Below are 19,005 nucleotides of genomic sequence, written 5' to 3' on the forward strand. Positions count from 1 at the left end.
GTAGTGGTGTTTCCAGCCCCCTCTTATCCACGGTTCCCTTCGCACCAAAACGGAGGGGACCCAATGGGAGATCCGCTCGTCAACACTCACACCATTCGTGAACCAATCACGGACCACGGTGGTCCCAGGCATTCACACCACCCTAGACTCTCTGGCACCCAGGATGTGTATTGGGACCAGACATCCCAGCTCACATCCTGGAGGCACACACAAGACATGTAGAAGCCCGCGAAAGCATCCGTGTTTCGCCGGAAAGTACATGCCCAAATAAGGAAGGCCCCGGGTCGGCTCGACCTGGGGAAGGTGAAGGGAGCAAGACGGTCAGCGGACAGGACAAAGGAGCCTCGTGGTCTGGCCATTTTGGGAGCCAGGCCACCATTTTGGGTTAAGCGCGAGAAACGCGCTTAGAACGCCAAAAGGAGCTCAAAACACAAGAAACGATCGCTGCCACCATTCCCGTCCCTGAATCACTTGCACCGATCAGATACAATCCTAAACGAGTATCTAGGGCCTGTAGAAGGCTAGAGACCCAAGAGAGCTGTAACTTAGCTTACAGTGCCCTCTTGTGTCATGTTGCACAAAAGCCGCAACATGATAAAAGAAACTACGGGAAACAGCGTTCCCCGGTACTGACTGTCTTAAGGGCATGTCAGTTTCCCCGTAAGAAAGGAGCGAAAGCCCAGAGGAGTGCGGCAGAAGGCTGCACTTCTCTGGCAAAGTCAAGAACAAGGTGAAAAACAACAGCAAAAAGTTTAGGGGTTGCCACATGGAAGGAAAATTACCTACAATTACGAAATCTTTCCTAACACTCACTAGACACTTTCCCAACACGGGAGACAACAAAAGGGGCAGTGCAACGGAAAGAGGGCGGCAAGTTGCACAGTGAGAGCGCCCACTTTTTTTCTTTGTCATTTACAGAAACCTGCCAGAGCAGTTGGTAATCTCGGCAGGTCGATAAAATAAACACCACCACCGTATTGCTTGAATAATAAGCAGCGCTCAGAATACCTGAAATTGCATTGTACTATATAAAGGCCAAACTAGCTTAAAGACAGCCATCAGACAGCCAAGAACAGGAAAAACTCAATATTTTGGCAACAGTGCAGAGTTTGCAGTCACAGCAAAACTCATTTATTGTTATCTTTCCAAACTAAACAGGTAAAAGGAAGACATGGGTCCCAAAAGAAAAACTCGGGATGCCAACACACCGGCACAAAAACCCAAATCCCCACACCTGCTGGTAGCCATAGAAGCAGCAGAGCATTACGGTTGGCCTTGGGTGAGGGAGAATATTTACGGCCTGCCAAGGGATGGGATAACCATGCCACTCAGCCAAGATTACGCCACTACACTGACAAAAAGACAGAAAGTGACGGATGGCCACAAGAAAGGTAACAAAAAGCTGGCCAAATTGTGTGAGAATATGTCTGAAATGCAGCAGTTATTACGGGAAATGAGGGAGAAACAATTACCTCAAACAGAGGAACAAGGGGCAGCAAACACCAACATAACCTTAGTACCTAGCATAGTGGTCACCCCCCCCTGCAACAGCAACAACCCAAGCTATCCCAACACCAGCCTTAGCACAGCCACAAGTGCCAGCTGCACCAACAACTGCCCCTACAGTTGCACCCACAGCAATCACGGCAGATCCAACAGGGGCTCTGAAGGCTTGGTCAACTCCCAATACATTGGCAGTAGGCCTAACGGGAGAGAGCAATAGCAATCCAACAGACATAGTAACGATATGCAACACCCAATTAGATTTAAAAATGAAATCCTTTCAGGATGATATACTGAACAGATATAAAAGATGCCTTGCATGGAATATCGATACCACAATTAAAGAAGCCATATGGGCCAAAGAATTCATAGAAATCTTTTAATTAATAGAAGCCCAATGCAAAGGAAAAGAAGCTTTTAGAGACCCCAAAAAGATAGAAGAGGAAGCCATAGCCAGAACGCACAGGTAGAACAGAACTGGGACAACTGGCTCCAAGCATTTGCCATTTTGGCAACAATCTATGAAGAGAAATGTCCCCATGATGGGAGAAAAATATGGGCCTACATTGACAAAATAAGAGAGGTGAAAGTCACACAAAAAGGAAAGACCTGGCTAGCATACGACATCAGATTTAGGAGGAGCATGTCAGAGAGCACAGCCATAGAATGGGAAAAGGTCCAAAACGATCTGTGTATGTTAAATGCCGAACCCCCAGCGGAGGGTGAGGCCTTCCCCAACCCCTCCAAAAATAACAAAAGCACAGGTCCCAGAAACAACGATAATGAAAAGCACAAAAAGGGAGAACAGCCTTTTCGTAAAAACCAGCCGTGGGCGGCTAAGTCCAATACCGAAAGGCAAAACAAAAACCATAGTTCAAAAGCCAACACTCCATGCAGGAACTTCTGAAAAAAACAATGCTCTTGGGGCAAGGACTGTTGGTACAAACACATCTGCACAAACTGCAACGGTGACCACGCAGCCAGCAACTGCACCAGACTGCCAACCAAAAGACTAGTGCCAACCACCCTGGGTCAACCATTTTCTTGGCCCCAGGTAAGACTCCAATCAACCCAAACAGTTTTAGAGATGTACTATTGAACTATCCAGACGGGGAAACCAGCAAAAACATTTGGCGGGGTTTCTCTGAAGGTTTTTTCATACCATTTCAGGGCACAGGGTCACAGAATATCCCTCTGAACCTAAAATCAGCCAGGGACAACCCCCAAATAGTGGAAAGCAAAATCAAGAAAGAGCTGCTCTTGGGCAGGATCGCTGGCCCTTGGGACCACATGCCCCTCAAAGAGTACATAATATCACCGCTAGGACTAGTCCCCAAAAAAGAGCCAGGGAAAATGAGACTAATCCACCACCTACCATATCCCAAAGGCCTATCCCTAAACAACGGCATTCCACACACGGAATCTGCAGTATCCTACACACACTTCCAAGAGGCAGTAAGACTCATACAGGAATGTGGCAGGAACGCCCTGATGGCCAAACTAGACATTGAATCTGCATTTAGATTATTGCCTGTCCACCCAGACTCCCAGCAATGGTTAGGTTTCACCTTTAACAACAAATTCTATGTAGACAGATGCCTGCTGATGGGGTGTGCAGTATCCTGTGCCCTATTCGAGCAATTCAGCTCCTTTTTCCAATGGGCTTTTCAAAAACATGGACCAAAGTAGTTCACTATTTAGATGACTTTTTGATCATCGGCCCAGCAAATTCATTAGAATGCAACAGGGCCCTGGAAAAACTAGAAGAAATGGCCGCTCTCTGGAGCATACCCCTAGCAAAGGAAAAAACGACCAAACCAGCCACCAACATAATTTTCCTAGGCATTGAAATTGACTCTGCACAAGGGCTATGCAGGATCCCCAAAACAAAAATCGCAGAACTCTTGGAGAAGACACAAGCCTTGATAACTAAAGACAAGGGCACAGTCAAAGAAATATAATCTTTAGCAGGCACTCTCAATTTCGCTGCCAGAATCTTTCCACAAGGGAGGATATTTTCCAGAAGCCTGGAACTGAAAATCAAATCATTTACCAAACCCCACCTACACATCCGACTAGGCACAGAGTTGAAACAAGACCTGGAAATTTGGAGGAATTTCTTAATAAAGTTCAACGGGACCGCGCTTTGGCGAACACCTTTGAACACATGGACAAAAAGAGCCCTTTTTACCGATGCAGCCGGGAGCAAGGGGTTTGGAGCCATACTAGACACAGAATGGGTGGCAGGGCACTTGCCCGACTGCTGGCAACAGGCAGGGTGGACAAAAAACATCACCCTCCTAGAAATTGTTCCCATTTGGCTAACATTACACATTTGGGGCAGGCAGCTAGCTAACACGGAACTCTTGGTATGGTGCGACAACATGGCAGTCATAGGCTCCATAAACAGAAGGTCTACCAAATGCCTTTTAGTACTAAAAGTCCTACGAGCGATCACAGCAGTCACATTACAAGAAAATATTGTGATCAAAGCTAAGCACATTGCTGGGGCAGATAACATTCCAGATGCCTTATCTCGCTTTCAGTGGCCAAGATTCCGGGAGCTAGCGCCTTATGCCCAGGAACAGATGATGCCAATACCGGCAGAATGCTGGGAAATAATGGGAAATCAAAAATAGCAGCATCAACGCCAGCGCCAGAGAGCTCAGGCCGGGTTGCACAACATGAATCAGGCACTTCAAATACGGGCGCCAATAATATGACGCCATCAACGCCAGTGGCAGAGAGCCATGGCCGGGATGTCCAACAAGAACCAGGCACCTCAAATACGGGTGCCAATAATATAACGGCATCAACGCCAGTGCCAGAGAGCCTAGGCCGGAATGTCCAACAAGAACCAGGCACCTCAAAATCGGGTGCCAACACCTCCCTAGGTTTCTTCACGGAAATAGCAGGGAAAGCAGTGGCAAGCACCACCACAGCGCAATACAGTAAGTGCTTACAGACAGTTTTTAAAGCCACAGGCATAAAACACGTAGAATTATTAACCATGAAAGACATAGAAACTTTTTTAAAATGGGCACATGAACAAGGCTTCAAGAGGGACTGGGCCAAGAGACATCTAGTCGCAATCTCTTACTTTTCTAAAATACGGGGTGATTCAGACCCCACTCAAAGTCCCCTCATTACTTATGCATTAAAAGGGTGGGGCAGAATAGAGGGCCCACAGGTAGACACCCGCCGCCCCCTTGATTTCTGCAAACTGGTTCAAATTGCAAACCAGCTGGAGGCCCTATGTCGGCATCCACATGAGATCTTACTGTTCAGAACAGCCTTTTTCTCGGCATACTTCAGGGCTTTTTGAGTGGGTGAACTCATTGCTTACAGCACCAAGGCCAGCAACAGCCTGGGCGTCATGGAAGTCAGGGTCAGACAGGAGAGCATCAGCATAGAAATACAACAATCGAAAACTCGGGCAAAAAGAACCATCAATGTTTGTTGTGTCGATGAAGCAGTAAACTGCCCGGTATGTATCACCAATCTTTACTATGCTCAAAGACCCAAGGTTGGGGGGAGGTTTGTGATCCACAAGGATGCCTCGGCACTAAACCGCTACCAATTTAAAGGGGTGCTGATGAAAACAATCAACAATGCCGGATGGGACCCCAAGGGTTTCGGCACCCATTCCTTCAGAATAGGTGCCGCCACCTCAGCATGGCAGGGAGGTTTAGCCCCCCAACATCTGAAAAACATAGGGGGTTGGAAATCAGATTGCTACAAAAGATACATCAGACCGCAACTAATATAGCCAGCCACCCTCACCCTTTCTTTCTCCCTCCCTTCATACAGAAACACCAGGCGAAGGGAGGACCGTGCTTCAATCAGCATGGATAGTCGGCCACTCTGATATTTTCAGGACGGGCCGATAGGCAGAGGAGACCAAAGAAAGGCCACCATCACGAACACCATTTCATCATGGTGGGGCTACAGAGGCCTGCGATGGGTAGAAATCCATGAAACATTAGCAGAACTGGTCACATACAGGGATTCGCCAGAATTTCTGATCATCCACTTAGGTGGCAATGACCTTGTATCAGTGGGGAGGAGACAGTTACTCGAGGACTTGTGCGACTCCCTTGCAGGCATTGCACACAATTGGAAAGGAACGGAAATATATTTCTCAGCCATCCTGCCTAGAAAGAAATGGCAAGGGGCCAATTGCTATTTCCAGACGAAAAATCAACAGGGGGCTAGAAAAATTCTGCACAGCAAGAGGACTGGGCTTCATAAAGCACCCAGCCATTACACTGGGTGATCCGTACCTTTTTCATAAAGACGGCACTCACGTATCTATCAAGGGCATGGTACATTTGTTTCGAGAAATTACAGCAACTCTAGCCTCCAGGGGTTGTAAATAGGAGATACTTTTGGGGGAACACGGTCAGCCGTCAACCTGCCCACGTGTGGTGGCACGGGCCAGAGGGGGTAACCCCAAGACCCGGTGCCCAAAAGTATTGTTTATTATCTTATGATATGTGATTATTGTTATTGGCATAACCATATCTGTAAAATAAAAACCTACAGCCTTTTATTGCCAACACTTGACAAACAATGTGTGAGCCAAATTGTTTCTGGGTAAGGGTATGGTTTCGGCAAAGTATAATGATGCATGCATATGGGTTCAGCAGTTATGGGCAATGCTGCAGTGCCTCACAAAGCGAGGCAGGGTAACTGCTGTTACGATCAGCAGGCCTGGAGAGGGGCAGCACGTCCTCTCCCCCTCTCTGCTCCTCTACTCCCCCTCCTAGTCATAGAGACACGCAGTCTGTCCTGCACAAATCTGAGAAAGGGTGAGGTGTGAGCAATCACCTCACCCTTCCTTCATGCAACTAGGTGCTAAGCACAGAAGGACACCAACAGGCAGGCAGGGATCAGGTTCAAAGACCTGCCCCCCCCGGGGGGCCAGATAGTCGGCTATCCGGCAGGGGGCTGACACTTAACAACCCCCACTACTATACACATTAAAAACCCAGGGCTTCCCTAGGTCTTATAAATACATAGCGGCATGCTCTGAGAAAACACAATCAGTTTGTGGACCCTGAACGGAGACCCAAACACACAGGAGGTGCACTGTTCACTCAGTGCCTTCCAAACCTTTGCTTCTTTAAGTTTCTTTTTTAAGTTTGTGGCATTCGCTGCGTCGTTTTTCCTTTCTTGAACATTGCCCTGTTCAACCCGATGGAGAGCGTGCAGCGAAATTGACTAAAGAACACAGTCTCCCGGGAGGAATCGCGAAAGCAGCAAAATCAATTACCTGAGCAGAGCAGAAGAATTCCTGCAGCTTCTTTTACCACAAAACCCTTCCACCCTACAAATAAGGGAGAAGAACAAAGGAAAAGAAGTACAGGGCACTGTACGGTGCTCACAACAAGTCGTGGGACATAAGAAGGCGGGCACGGGCCAGAGGGGGTAACCCCAAGACCCGGTGCCCAAAAGTATTGTTTATTATCTTATGATATGTGATTATTGTTATTGGCATAACCATGTCTGTACAATAAAAACCTATGGCCTTTTATTGCCAACACTTGACAAACAATGTGTGAGCCAAATTATTTCTGGGTAAGGGTATGGTTTCGGCAAAGTATAATGATGCATGCATATGGGTTCAGCAGTTACTGTAATGAGGGCTTTTTTTTTGCTGGTAGGGCACCTGACTTACCTCCATCTTTTTGCTGGAGGTAACCAGGTGCCCCACCAGCAAACCCGTAGTTGGCCAGTCCGGTAAAGTGCCGTATTTGCGAATACTGGCACTTTTTTACAGAACCGGCCGATTGTGTGCTGCACTAGGTCAATGTGAAAACAGTTATGGTAATGTACTGGGGAGCATAACAACTTGTATAGCAACATGTGCTGAACTAGGCCATTGTTGAAACTGAATTGATATTGGCAAAATGGAAACTTAATGATAATGTATCAGCAGTGTGGAAACTGGCCTAGCAATGTGCGTCTAACTGGGGCAATTTAAAAACGGTCAGAACACACTACAAGAGGCTATGTAGAAACTTAAGCAAAATAAAAAGGGGATGGCTGGAAGGTTTTGAATTAATCATAACCACGGGCACAGCTCTGGGCAACCCTCCAAACCATTGTTTTTTCTGACAGCCAAGCCATTCCAGAAGAGAAAAGACTATATGCAAATCAGGCCTGGACCCACCCCCAAAAGGGGCAGTCCAGCCCAAACTGCTAGGTCACATCCCTTCTACATGAGACCGCAAGCATCCCCGGACATGTTTCAGCCTTGTTGGGCGTCATCAGTGGGCATAGCTTGGGTCTCTAGGCCCAGCAGGCTCATGATCCACGTCTGGGCATACCCATCCCAATTGGGGTGACTGCAGCAAAACAAAAAGGTGATGGCTGGAAGGTTTTGAATTAGGATTAATTCCAAACCTTCCAGCCATCGCCTCTTTTGTTTTGCGTAAGGCTATGTTGAAACTGGCATGCCAATGGGTGCTTAACTGTAACATAAGGAATAACTTTGCAGTTTCATGACGTGTGTTCTGTGACCTAGGGGTGATGTGCAACCTTTCCAAATGGTAGAAACCAGAGCATACCCGTCCAACTGGAGATGTAGTCTTTGTATATTTGAGCAACATCTCTGGCACTTTAGGCGACCATGGTCTATTTAAGGAGAACACACTCCAGGCAGCCTGATACATTGGGTAGCATTCTGTGTGTTTTTGTATATCTTGGCACATCTAAGCGTTGGAGCAGCCTCCATGGTGGAGAGTGATGTTACAAGCAAAACCTTAAAATATTTGTGATGTATACATACAAATCGCCCACACTGCCAAACGAATTCTACACTCACACAATTGGGTCCTGCTTTCGCGCATCATATTTTAGCAACCACTGAGTGTCTGTGATCGCTATTCATTTCCCCTTCTGCTGTTAAACCACGGAAGACCTCTTGTCAATCTAGCAATGTAGCACATTCCTGCTGTCAATAGATAGGCAGCACCGCTGCTCTCTGGAGCTCTGATGTGTCTTGGCTTGTAGTCCCCTCCCGTGGGATATACCCACCAATGAGAGACCTATAACCTTCTATACCATTTTTTGACACTCATCTGTGACATGGACCATTGTCCCCTCCCACCTCCTGTGACTTGCTTCACCTGCATTTGTCATCTGTTTCACCTCCCACCTCCATAGGCCATCTCCAGGTCCAACATCATGTGATGAGGACACAGAAGCCTTAAACCCTCTGAAAAAGGCATTTTCTTCTTCCAATGCAGGCTGTGGCTGTGGGAGGCCATTTAGATGCAGGTCTATGCAATGGCTGTGCTCCTGCATAAGCTGCAACCTAAGTAATAGATGTCATAATTTGAAGAGGTCTGTCCTGTCCTGAAGGTGAGTAGGAGAAACCTATAACCATGAGAACTTTTCAGATGAACAGTTCAATCTTTTGCTACATGTTTAACACAATATGGCCACCTTACAGTAGGAATCTCTATCACTCTCTATGTCACTACTTCTCCTGCAACTGAGAAAAGGGGTAAATCTAACTTTCTCTCTTGCTGCAGGGCAGCCAAATGGACAAGGAAACACCGATTGAAATTGGTACCTTCACAGAATCCCAGAGGGATGAAAACAGGGCTAGCCTTAATACCCATAATGTTTTGCAATCCGTCTTTTGGAAGCAATTCCCTTTGGCTGGGTTCCCTTACAGTGAGTTCTCCTGTAAAGTACAGTCAGTAAATCTGTAGATGTGTTCCTTCATCATCTGGCACACTTTTATCCTAACAGCATGGACTTGATGAAACTGCTGTTCTTGGTTTCCAGGGCCATTCGAGAGCTTACTTGTTAGGCCACAGTGGGAATGGAGGACTAGACGTGTTGTCTTCAGCCCCTAGCCACATAGTTGCCACCAGGAGCCGGGCCATATGTCTGGCTGGAATACCAGCAGTCATATTGGTCTGGCCCCGTACCTTGCAATGGGGCCACTAACTCAGGGTTTATCCAAGCCAAGTCAATCTACTTCCTCCACCTCTTACCTAAAGAGACATCAAACCATATTCTTGGTATCTCATTTTCCTGACCTCCCTCCACCTCCCCAAAACTTCATCACATACCTGCAACTCCACCCTCACTCACACTCAGGGCGTGTCCCCTCTGCGATCATCTCCTGCAATCTGTACTTTATTCCTTTCTCCTCACTTTGTTCTAATGCCTACTTCTTCTCTCAACTTCTCATCTCCTTTCCGATATTTCAACCTTCCTATGATACTTCAGCTTCCTCCTACTCCTCCTCACCAAATCCTCATCACTGTTCACCACCTGCTCCCTATAACCACTCTCCACCTCCTCGACTCTTCTCTCCTCCTCCACCTACTCCTCAATCGGCACCTTCTCATTATCGCATTCCTTCCTCATTGCCTTCCAGAGTACCTTCTTCCAGCCAGCTGCTGCCTACTCCTTCAATTCCTCTGTCTCTATGCTTCCAGCAGCCTTGCTCCTGTCCCATCTCCAAACTTTTACACGCTTTGTTGCAGCCTAGTGCTTCTTATAGCTAGCTGCCTACCACAATTTACGGGACCTCCCCTTCTCAATGCCCCTCAAGTGTACAGGCTTTTCAGCTACGGTTTGGGATTGGCTACTTTGTCATGTAGTGGCATTATTGCCAATCCTTCAACCCACCTAGTTACCTTGCAGAGCTGTGTTCTGAAAGGATATCTCCACGGGCCACTAATCTTCTGAGAAAGGACTCTGGGCCTCATTGCGACTATGCCGGTATCCTAGCTTTAGAGCCAGGCATATGCCAGATAACGGGTGCCGGTGGTACAGTGTAAATCCCCATTTATAGAGTCCCATAGGATTCAATGAGGGGATTCTCCATCATTACCACCAACAACGGCCATGCCGGTGGTGGTAATGAGGGCTTGTGTGGCCGGTAGGGAGCCTGGCTACCTCCAGCATTTTGCTGGAGGTAACCCATGTGCCCCACCGGCAATCCCGTAGTCGGGCGGTTGGTAAAGTGCTGGTATCTACTGGTATCAGCACTTTTTTACCGGGCCGCCCGACTCGGAATGAGGCTGTGTCTGGAAGCTGTGCCACACTGACCTCTCCCACACATATCTAACTCCAGGGAGGCCTTGTGCGAGTTAAACTCCAGAATATTCCAATGCTCTGTGCCTGCAGCTTCTTTTTTCCAATGAATATTTTTCTGTGTATCTAAGCCCTATGTCTGTCCGCTACCTTTTAATTGTCATTCGAGGGTGACTGGGTTGCTTCCATACACTGGGGAAACCACAATAGAATGTTATCTGGTTCTTACCTGGCTTTGAATGGAACTACATATACCTGCAGTGTTTAGGTATTGCATATTGCTGCTTCCAATGCCCTGCTTCCACCCCTTTGGCATTGGTGGGGTAGCCAGGGGTCCTCATCCTCACCACACCCAGGCCCAGCATCAGGCATCGGGTGGCAGCAAACTGCCCCTTAACTACGCTATCCACCCTAAGGTCAGGCAGGCAGGGGATCACATCACAGTACATAACAAAGGGGCAGAATACTAAAGAGTTTCTTGCCACATGAGTTCAGAGTTTTCCCGGAATTGGTCTATGACTATGATAGGAGAACGCTCTTATAGAATGGGAATGGAGGGTGGATTGGAGAGTGCATGAAGACAGGGAGCTGAAGAACAATGGGGGTCATTCCGAGTTGGGCGGTAAGGGTTTACGGGCACCAGTAAGGATGCCGGTAAACCCTTACCGGCCTATTCTGAGGTCCCTTAGCGAGTCCCAGCAGGAACGGTTGGTCTGACCACATGTTCTCTGCGGTTCCCGTTAAGGGACCTTGGCGTAATAACGGTACCGCAATCTGCGGTACCGTTATTAGCGCCTTCCCCATTCCCATTGAGCCCTATGGGGGCTCAAATGGGAATGGGGAATGGTTTACTGAATGGGGACTTACCGGGTCCTCCAAGGTCGGAATGACCCGGTCAGTCTCCATTCAGCCACACCGTACCCGGTTTTGGAGGCAGCTATATTGCTAGTAGCACCATGGCTACCTCCAAACTCGGAATGACCCCCAATGTCATTACACTGACCCATCACCCTAACATTTCCACAGGACCCCCAAAAAGGTGCACTGATTTCTCTTTTGGTGTGATTGTATACTTTGGTATATTTTGTTGTCTTCCTATATTTAGTTCTACAGTGGGACGAGGCAAGCTATTAAGGGAAGAACTTAGAATCCTGCCACTTGTCAAGATCCTTATGTTGGACGGAATATAACCATAGCCCTTAATCACAAGAACAAAATAAAGAAATACTGAACGGTTGTGATCCATTCACCTCTGTGTTAAGAGCCTAGCAGATCTCTGTTGTAACACTCATCTCCATGTTGAAAGCAGTAGATTTATAAACATGGACATCAGGAATCAGGCTGGAATGGCAGTGTGGTCACCTCATTTCCCTAAAAGAGCAGGGAGGGCTTGCAGGAGCAGAAAGATTTTGGACTTTTGAGGAGCCTGGGTGCAAAGTAGGAAGGCCCCAGAAGCCTCCACTACTGCAACATTTTGACCTTTTAACCTGGGTATAGAGCCTGCCCCCTTGACCTCCAGTCTCACCCAGCATGTTCAGGTTGCAGCCTCTTCTACAGCAAAGTGGGACCACCCAGTGAGGGATTGTCCGGTGTAAGTCTTGCCAGTGTTTGGGAAGCCAGAGGTTGTGGGTTGTGGCACTCAGCTCTATCAGCACTGGCCTCTGTTTTAGCACTTTATCTCAGAAACCCAGGATATTCTGTTCACCCTCTCCTCCCATGCCCCCCCATTTCCTCTGTCTGTGCTTGCCCCTTTAAGCACCCCCCACCTTCCTTCTCTTCCTTTCCTATTTTCTCCCCTGACAAGGTCGCTAGACAAGTCAGATCTATGAAAGCCTCGTCAAAACAGGTTCATCCCTGTTCCTCTAAAACCATCAAGGACCACATTGACACCCTCGCTCCAGCCCTTGCTGATTTTTGCAACCACTCCTTTGCCTCAGGATCTTTCCCCTCCTCTCTGAAGCACTCCCTTGTGCATCCTCTTCTCAAGAAACCCACAGCTGATCCTTCCTGTCCGGATAACTATCGCCCAATTTCCATTACCCCCTTTCTGGGCAAACTCCTGGAAAAGCTGGCCATCTCTCAGCTTGACCTTCATTCAGATTCTATTGGCTGTCTCCATGACCACCAGTCTGGCTTCAGAGCGGCCAGAAGCACGGAAACTGCTCTCCTGAATATCTGTGAAGATCTGCTCTCCAACCTGGACTCTAACATTCCCTCTGTCCTCATTCTTCTTGATCTCTCTTCTGCCTTCAACACGGTCAACCACACCATCATGCTCAACCATCTCCGTGATAACCTGGGCATCACTGATCAGGCTCTGGCCTGGCTGACCTCTTTCCTCTCTGATCGACCCTCCCAGGTCCAACTGGGGTCCTTCCTATCATCTATCTTCCTCTCTACCTATGGGGTTCCCCAGGGTTCTAACCTCTCACCCTGGCTCTTCAACCAATACTTGGCAACTCTCGCCCACTGCATTGCCATTTTCTGCTCAAATTTCCAGTGCTACGCAGATGACACTCAACTCATTTTCCGGCTGACCTCGGCCACCTCCTCTCCCTCTCTCATCTCTGACTGCCTAACTGCCATTCAAGATTGGTGTGCCACCAATGATCTTTGTCTGAATGCTAGCAAGACTGAGATCCTCCTCGTCGGCACACCATCTCCATCCTTCTCCCTCACCCTCTGGCCGGCCTCCCATGGCCCTCCTCCTACCCCTACCTGCAAGGCTAAGAACCTCGGGGTCATCTTTGACTCCACACTTTCCTTCTCCTCCCATATCTCTGAGGTCTCTAAAAAGTCGAACTTCCCACTGCACCTCCTCAGAGGTACTCTGCCTTTCCTCTCCTTCCCTCAGAAGCTCACTGTCTCCCAAGCTCTGGTTCTCTCTAGGTTGGACTATTGTAACAGCCTCTTTCTAAATCTACCTGCGTCTACTCTACGCCCTCTGCAACTTATCCAGAACAGGACTGCAAGGCTTGTCCATGGCCTCAAGCCCTGGGATCGTATCTCTCCAGCCCCTTCAGCTATCCCTCCACAAATACCTCCCCTCTCGAGCTCTTCGCTCCTCTACCTCTAACTCCCTCCGGGTCAATCGTTTTGCAAAGAAACAAGCTGGGGGTAGATCTCTATCTTCGGCTGGGGCCTCCCTCTGGAACAGCCTCCCTACCAATCTAAAACTTGAGGAGAACCATCTCCGGATCCGGAAGAACCTCAAGACCTTCCTATTTGCTTCTGCTTTCGCTCCCCCTCTCTCCTGCTGATCTGCTCTCTTGGCACTGTGCACCTGGCCACCCTCTGTCCCTTGGGCCCAGGTACCTGCTCACCCTGCCACCCTCCTGCACTGCCACCTGGCCACTCTTTGCACTGGGGACTGTATCTGTACCCATACAGCCCCCCCACTTCTCTTCTTTTTCTTCACTTACCCAGTCTGTTGCCTTAAACACAGCACTTGCCACTTGCTGGCTGCACTACCACTGTTTATTGCCTCTATTTTTCTATTTATTTGTATGTATTATTATGTATCTGCTCTCCTCTGCTCTGCAATTTCCACTCTTCCCCCTTCCATGCACTTTTCCCTTTTTCCCTTTCCCATGCACTTGCGCATTGCGTTCTCAATGTCACTGGGCCTAGTAAGATCGTTGTTGTTGTTTGTTGTGTTCTCCCCTGTTCCCCTCACTTGCCTAGTCGCGCTCTGAAACACTTATGTATGAGCGTGATACAAATAAAATATCATATATAATATCATAACAGGGGCCAGCTGGCAAAATGTTGTGCACTCTGCTGGGATTGGGGGCAGCCATCTTGCAGACTACGCCAGAATGCTACTTGAAAATGAAAATGCGCCTACCCATGTCTACTCCCCCCCTCATAGCTTTCATCTCTGCAGTAGCCAGCTAGGTTGTGCAAGAGTCAGAAGAACAGATGCAGGCTTAAGATGCTAGACACAGGAGTGCACATTCATGATGAAATGTCCAGTAAAGCCCAATGGGCAAGAATTATTGGGGAGCCAGATGGATAGAGAGTACCTGGCGCTCACGCACTGCCACAGTGAGAATGGTAGTTCAGGCAACTTTCCTACATAGAAGTTATAGATTATCGAATGGGACAACAAAAAAGATCATATTAAGTAAGGCCACAAGTTCACTTTGTGACAGAAATGTTAACATTGTGCTATGTTTTGACTGGAAACTATACCTAGGTCAACTCCTCTAAAGGCATTTATGCTCACCACCATGCCACCAACGCCAACCTGTCTGTCAGGCCTTTGCTCTTGAGAGCACTCTGGAAATAAGAATTAGGAAGATGAAAGGGAAGGAAACAAGCTTTTGTTAAATGCAGAAGTGATTCAAAATATGAGGTCACCGCCATTGACAGGGTCATGTACATGCAGTGTCAAGAACACTAAAGTCTTTCTTCTTTTTACAGATGGAACCAAGGACATGTCGCAACAGGATGACTTTGAGGAAGGCACTGATTGCGTGTATGATACAGGGCCTTCTGGTGACAACAAACCAGAAGCAGGACTGGACTTTTACGCCTCCGATCCGCCAGCCTACAGGACCAAGTACCCACTCAATTGAGCCAGTCACCACAATAATCCAAACGGTTGCCTTTCACCAAGACGTAAGTAGAATACGCCATTTCAGCTAAAAAGCCACACATGCATAGCGCCACCTAGTAGCCATCACAGGAATTTCGCTTGTACATCAGAGGCGCATGTCATTGATTTGTAGGGCAGTTCTGTTTTATGCATAGCTTTATCAACCAAGACTGCAGCTCTCAAGGATGCAACACCAAAAAAATAGACATTTCACCCCTATTGGGGGTCATCAGTACCATGTAGGTTGACTTCCTGATTAGGGGATTGTTCACCATTCATCATCAATAATATGGTGTATTTAAAAAAAGAGAGATGCAATGTGTTGGTGGATTTATTTATGGGGTTGCGCAGCAGTTTAAGATTGATGGACAGATTGTGATGGGATTTTTCAATGAGTAATGTTGAGGTTTAGGTGGAGGTGTTACATTATTATAGCTGGTAGGATAGCTCAAGGGCAACTTGCTCTCCTTGGGAACCGGAAGGTACCCAGCATCACAGGTTTGATACCAACTCCGGGCTAACACAGCCCTTCACCTCTCCCACACCCCCAGGTCAATAAACTGAGTACCGCATTATGCATAATAATGACATTAATATGTTACCAGGAGCTCTGAAATGTGATACCCTACAATGGTGGCACTATATAAAACACCAGAATTGTAAGTATAGCAGTATTTCACTTGTGACAAATTCAGTAGCCTGAACTTGTCAAGAGGGCATGGGACCCCCCACCCACAGCCTGGAGTGGGAGGCCTACCAGAGAGAATTCCAGAGTCAGTTCTACCCCAGAGGGTTGGTGACTTATGGGAGGGGGGGCCTAATTGCTGTCCCATACCCATGTGCCAGTTTCTTTATGGGCAGTACAGATTAGCATGATCCCATGCCTATGGGCATCATCATGAGTTGAGCGGAGCGGCAAAAATGCAGCAGCAACGCTATTACTACAACATTACCGCTCTGCCCGATCCCGAGTTTGGGCGGAAAGTGGGAGGATTACCTCCAGCTTTTTGCTGGAGGTAAAATTCTCCCCTTTCTGCCCATTTGTGGCGCTATTACCGTGGAGCTAATACCGCTGGCAGTAGTAGCGCTGTTACTGCCCCATAGAGTCCTTATGGGGTGTAACAGCCTTACCACATCTCGGGGATAATATCGCCAGACTGAGTTGCGGTAATACTATTTGCATTGTCAGTATCCCGATGAATTTACCGCCGGGATAGCGCCAAGGCTGCGATGAAGCCCTATGACTCCAAATGCTGGCCCAGGCTTTTCCTTTTCTCTGCAGAACCACTGCAGACCTGGGAGAAGAGTACCAGCAAGTGAGAAAAAGCACTAGTGCTCCACGCCATGGCCTTGATGGACCTTGGCAAGGAGAGGGAGGATCAGTAGCGAGAGAACCGGAGGCTCATCGCGCCAACTCTGAGTCCTGCACGAGCAGCAGTAACCCACTGAAGGGAAGCAAACAGCAGAGGCTGCGCACTGCGTGCTAGCCGAAGCCTGCTATGGATGGAGACGGGTGCGGGTTCCCTTGAACACAGGGGCATAAAAAGGACAACAACCAACTTAAACAAGGACTTATCTTATGGGCACCCTGGCCAGAACCCCAATAACCAAGTCGTACATTAGACCAAACAAACTGCCATTGTTTCTCAGCGCAAGGATAGAGGGTGCTGCTTAAAGGGCCATATGAAGACTTCCTTGTATGGTTGCTTGTCGGCATTGGGTAGCAAGATGGAGATACTGGTGGTCAGCCCCTCTCCTGGCTCTCGCTCTAGCCTCCCTGTTCCTTCTTCTCTTGGGTCTCCTACTTGCTGGCCTTCTGAGCTCATTCCTTGTCTGCCACCTGTCTCTGTGGTAAAAAACCTGAGCTTTAAGTTTTATGCGTCCATGTCCACTGAAGCACAGGTCAGCTTCAATCTTAAAACTGGCTACTTTCAACTAAGGGTCATTCCAAGGTTTTGCCCTTCCTCCCCTTCCATCTTCATGGCCCTGTGGTTGCCCCGCTCATCCTGAGCCGCATCGACAATTGCAATTCTTTGTTTCTTGAACAGCCACTGTATCTTTTCCAATGACTGCAATTGCTTCAAGGTCTTGCGATTCGCATCGCCGCTTCGCCACGGATACTCCCAATGGCTCGCACATCTCTCTGGTACTCTACTCACTGCATTGGTTGCCGGTCCAAAAACCTGTTATGTTTAAATCTCTATGCCTTGTCCACTGGGCCTATTATAGCCAAGGTGCAGAGTATTTACAGGAGAAGTTTCAACCTTACTGACTGGTACGTTCACTACACTTGCAAGACGCCCGTCTGCTCTCTGTTCCATGCTTTTGACTCACTAGGATGGGTGGCCGTTCCTTCTCAGTTTTACTGACTGGTACGTTCACTACACTTGCAAGACGACCGTCTGCTCTCTGTTCCATGCTTTTGACTCACTAGGATGGGTGGCCATTCCTTCTCAGTTTCTGTGGCGAAGCTGTGGAATGCTCTTTCTTTTTCCTCCAAGCAACGGAGGACCATCTTGCGTTCCATCACTTAAATGTGCCTGTTTTAGGTCTTAGCAGGCCCTGTTGTGTCTCTTAGCGCCAAGATGCCTCTGGCAAATGTGTGCTTTATAAAATCATTTAACATAACATATATAACCCCTCTGGCGTAGGAAATACATGGCCAGATTGGCCAGGGACAACAAACCAACCAACAGAGACTCCAGGAAACTGTGGGTTGTTTGGCTGAGTTCAGGAGAAGGAGGCAGACCAAGAGAGTATCAGAAGGAAGAACGGTGGAAAGGATTGTGGAGGAGATTTTTGGAGCAAGTGAGGCACTGGCTATTGTAAGGGATATGGGTTGTGAGTTTGTAGGTGAAGGAGTGAATGAAGTACTTATGTGAGCGAAAGAAAGTGTGTTTGAGTAGAAGGTGGGATGGAGTACTAGTAGCGTGGAGAAGAAAGTAGTAGTGGAGGGAATGTAGCAGTTATGTGGAGGAGGGGTAGTAAGGTCTGAGAGAGTAGTAACATCAAAAGATGGAGATGCGGCTTAGAAGGAGTGAGAAACATTAGAGGGATAGAGAGAGGCTAAAAGGAGGTGGAGTTGAACAGAGGAAAGTAGTTAGAGGAGAACATCAGGAAGTGAGATGGAGAGGAGGATGTGGGGATGATAGGAAGGAGACTGAATCAGGAAGAATGTCTGAAAGGCACAATCCAGTACCCCATTTTAGGTCACTAACCACTGGGTATTGTATGGTCAGTGTAGGAAGCCCCTGAGGGAGGTTAGATAGTTAAGGCATTCTGCCTTTAGGTATTCACCTCTAGTACAAGTTAGAACCTAAACAGTAAGTGTCAATGATCGGTATATACTAACCTCGGAAGTAGAGAAACCTGGGCTAGTGAGGGTTGGCACTTTCTAGATGAGAGATGAGAGAAAAGGATGGCCTTAGGGCTCTGTAAATTCAAATAAAATCCCTTGAGAGTCAGAGTATTTCTTGAGCCATCTGTGTCACACTACATTGTCCCTTGTCACACTTTTAAGTGCACCTTCTTGCAAAATGTGAGACAATTCTTTTCATTGCTGCTACCACCATTATCCCCCTCAAGTGGCGTTTGCACAAAGTGGCACATGGTCATGTTGGAGATCATTCTGCATTGGACTACAACCATTCATGCCTTATCGGGATTGTTCTGCTGCCCCAGGCCTGTGTTGCCTATACATGACAGGAACCAGCTTTACAACCGTTGTGATGCTCTTTCACATGCATGCCTTGTCTTGGTCAGTGCTGTGTTGTACCTGCCCTTCTGCCAGCTAGCGAGTAGCCAGGCCAGGGCATTGGCCAATGCAGCAATTGGTATGC

At 47.9% G+C, this 19,005-nt stretch overlaps 1 protein-coding gene across 1 annotated transcript in view; it reads right to left on the reverse strand.

Annotated features, from left to right (window-relative positions):
* LOC138488505 (alpha-aspartyl dipeptidase-like) overlaps nucleotides 1-19,005 on the reverse strand; it is a 169,393-nt gene that overhangs the window by 102,125 nt on the left and 48,263 nt on the right. The window lies entirely within an intron of this gene.

This window comes from Ambystoma mexicanum, chromosome 9, assembly GCF_040938575.1.
Source record: "Ambystoma mexicanum isolate Mex_15411 chromosome 9, UKY_AmexF1_1, whole genome shotgun sequence".
NCBI classification, from domain to species: Eukaryota; Metazoa; Chordata; class Amphibia; order Caudata; family Ambystomatidae; genus Ambystoma; species Ambystoma mexicanum.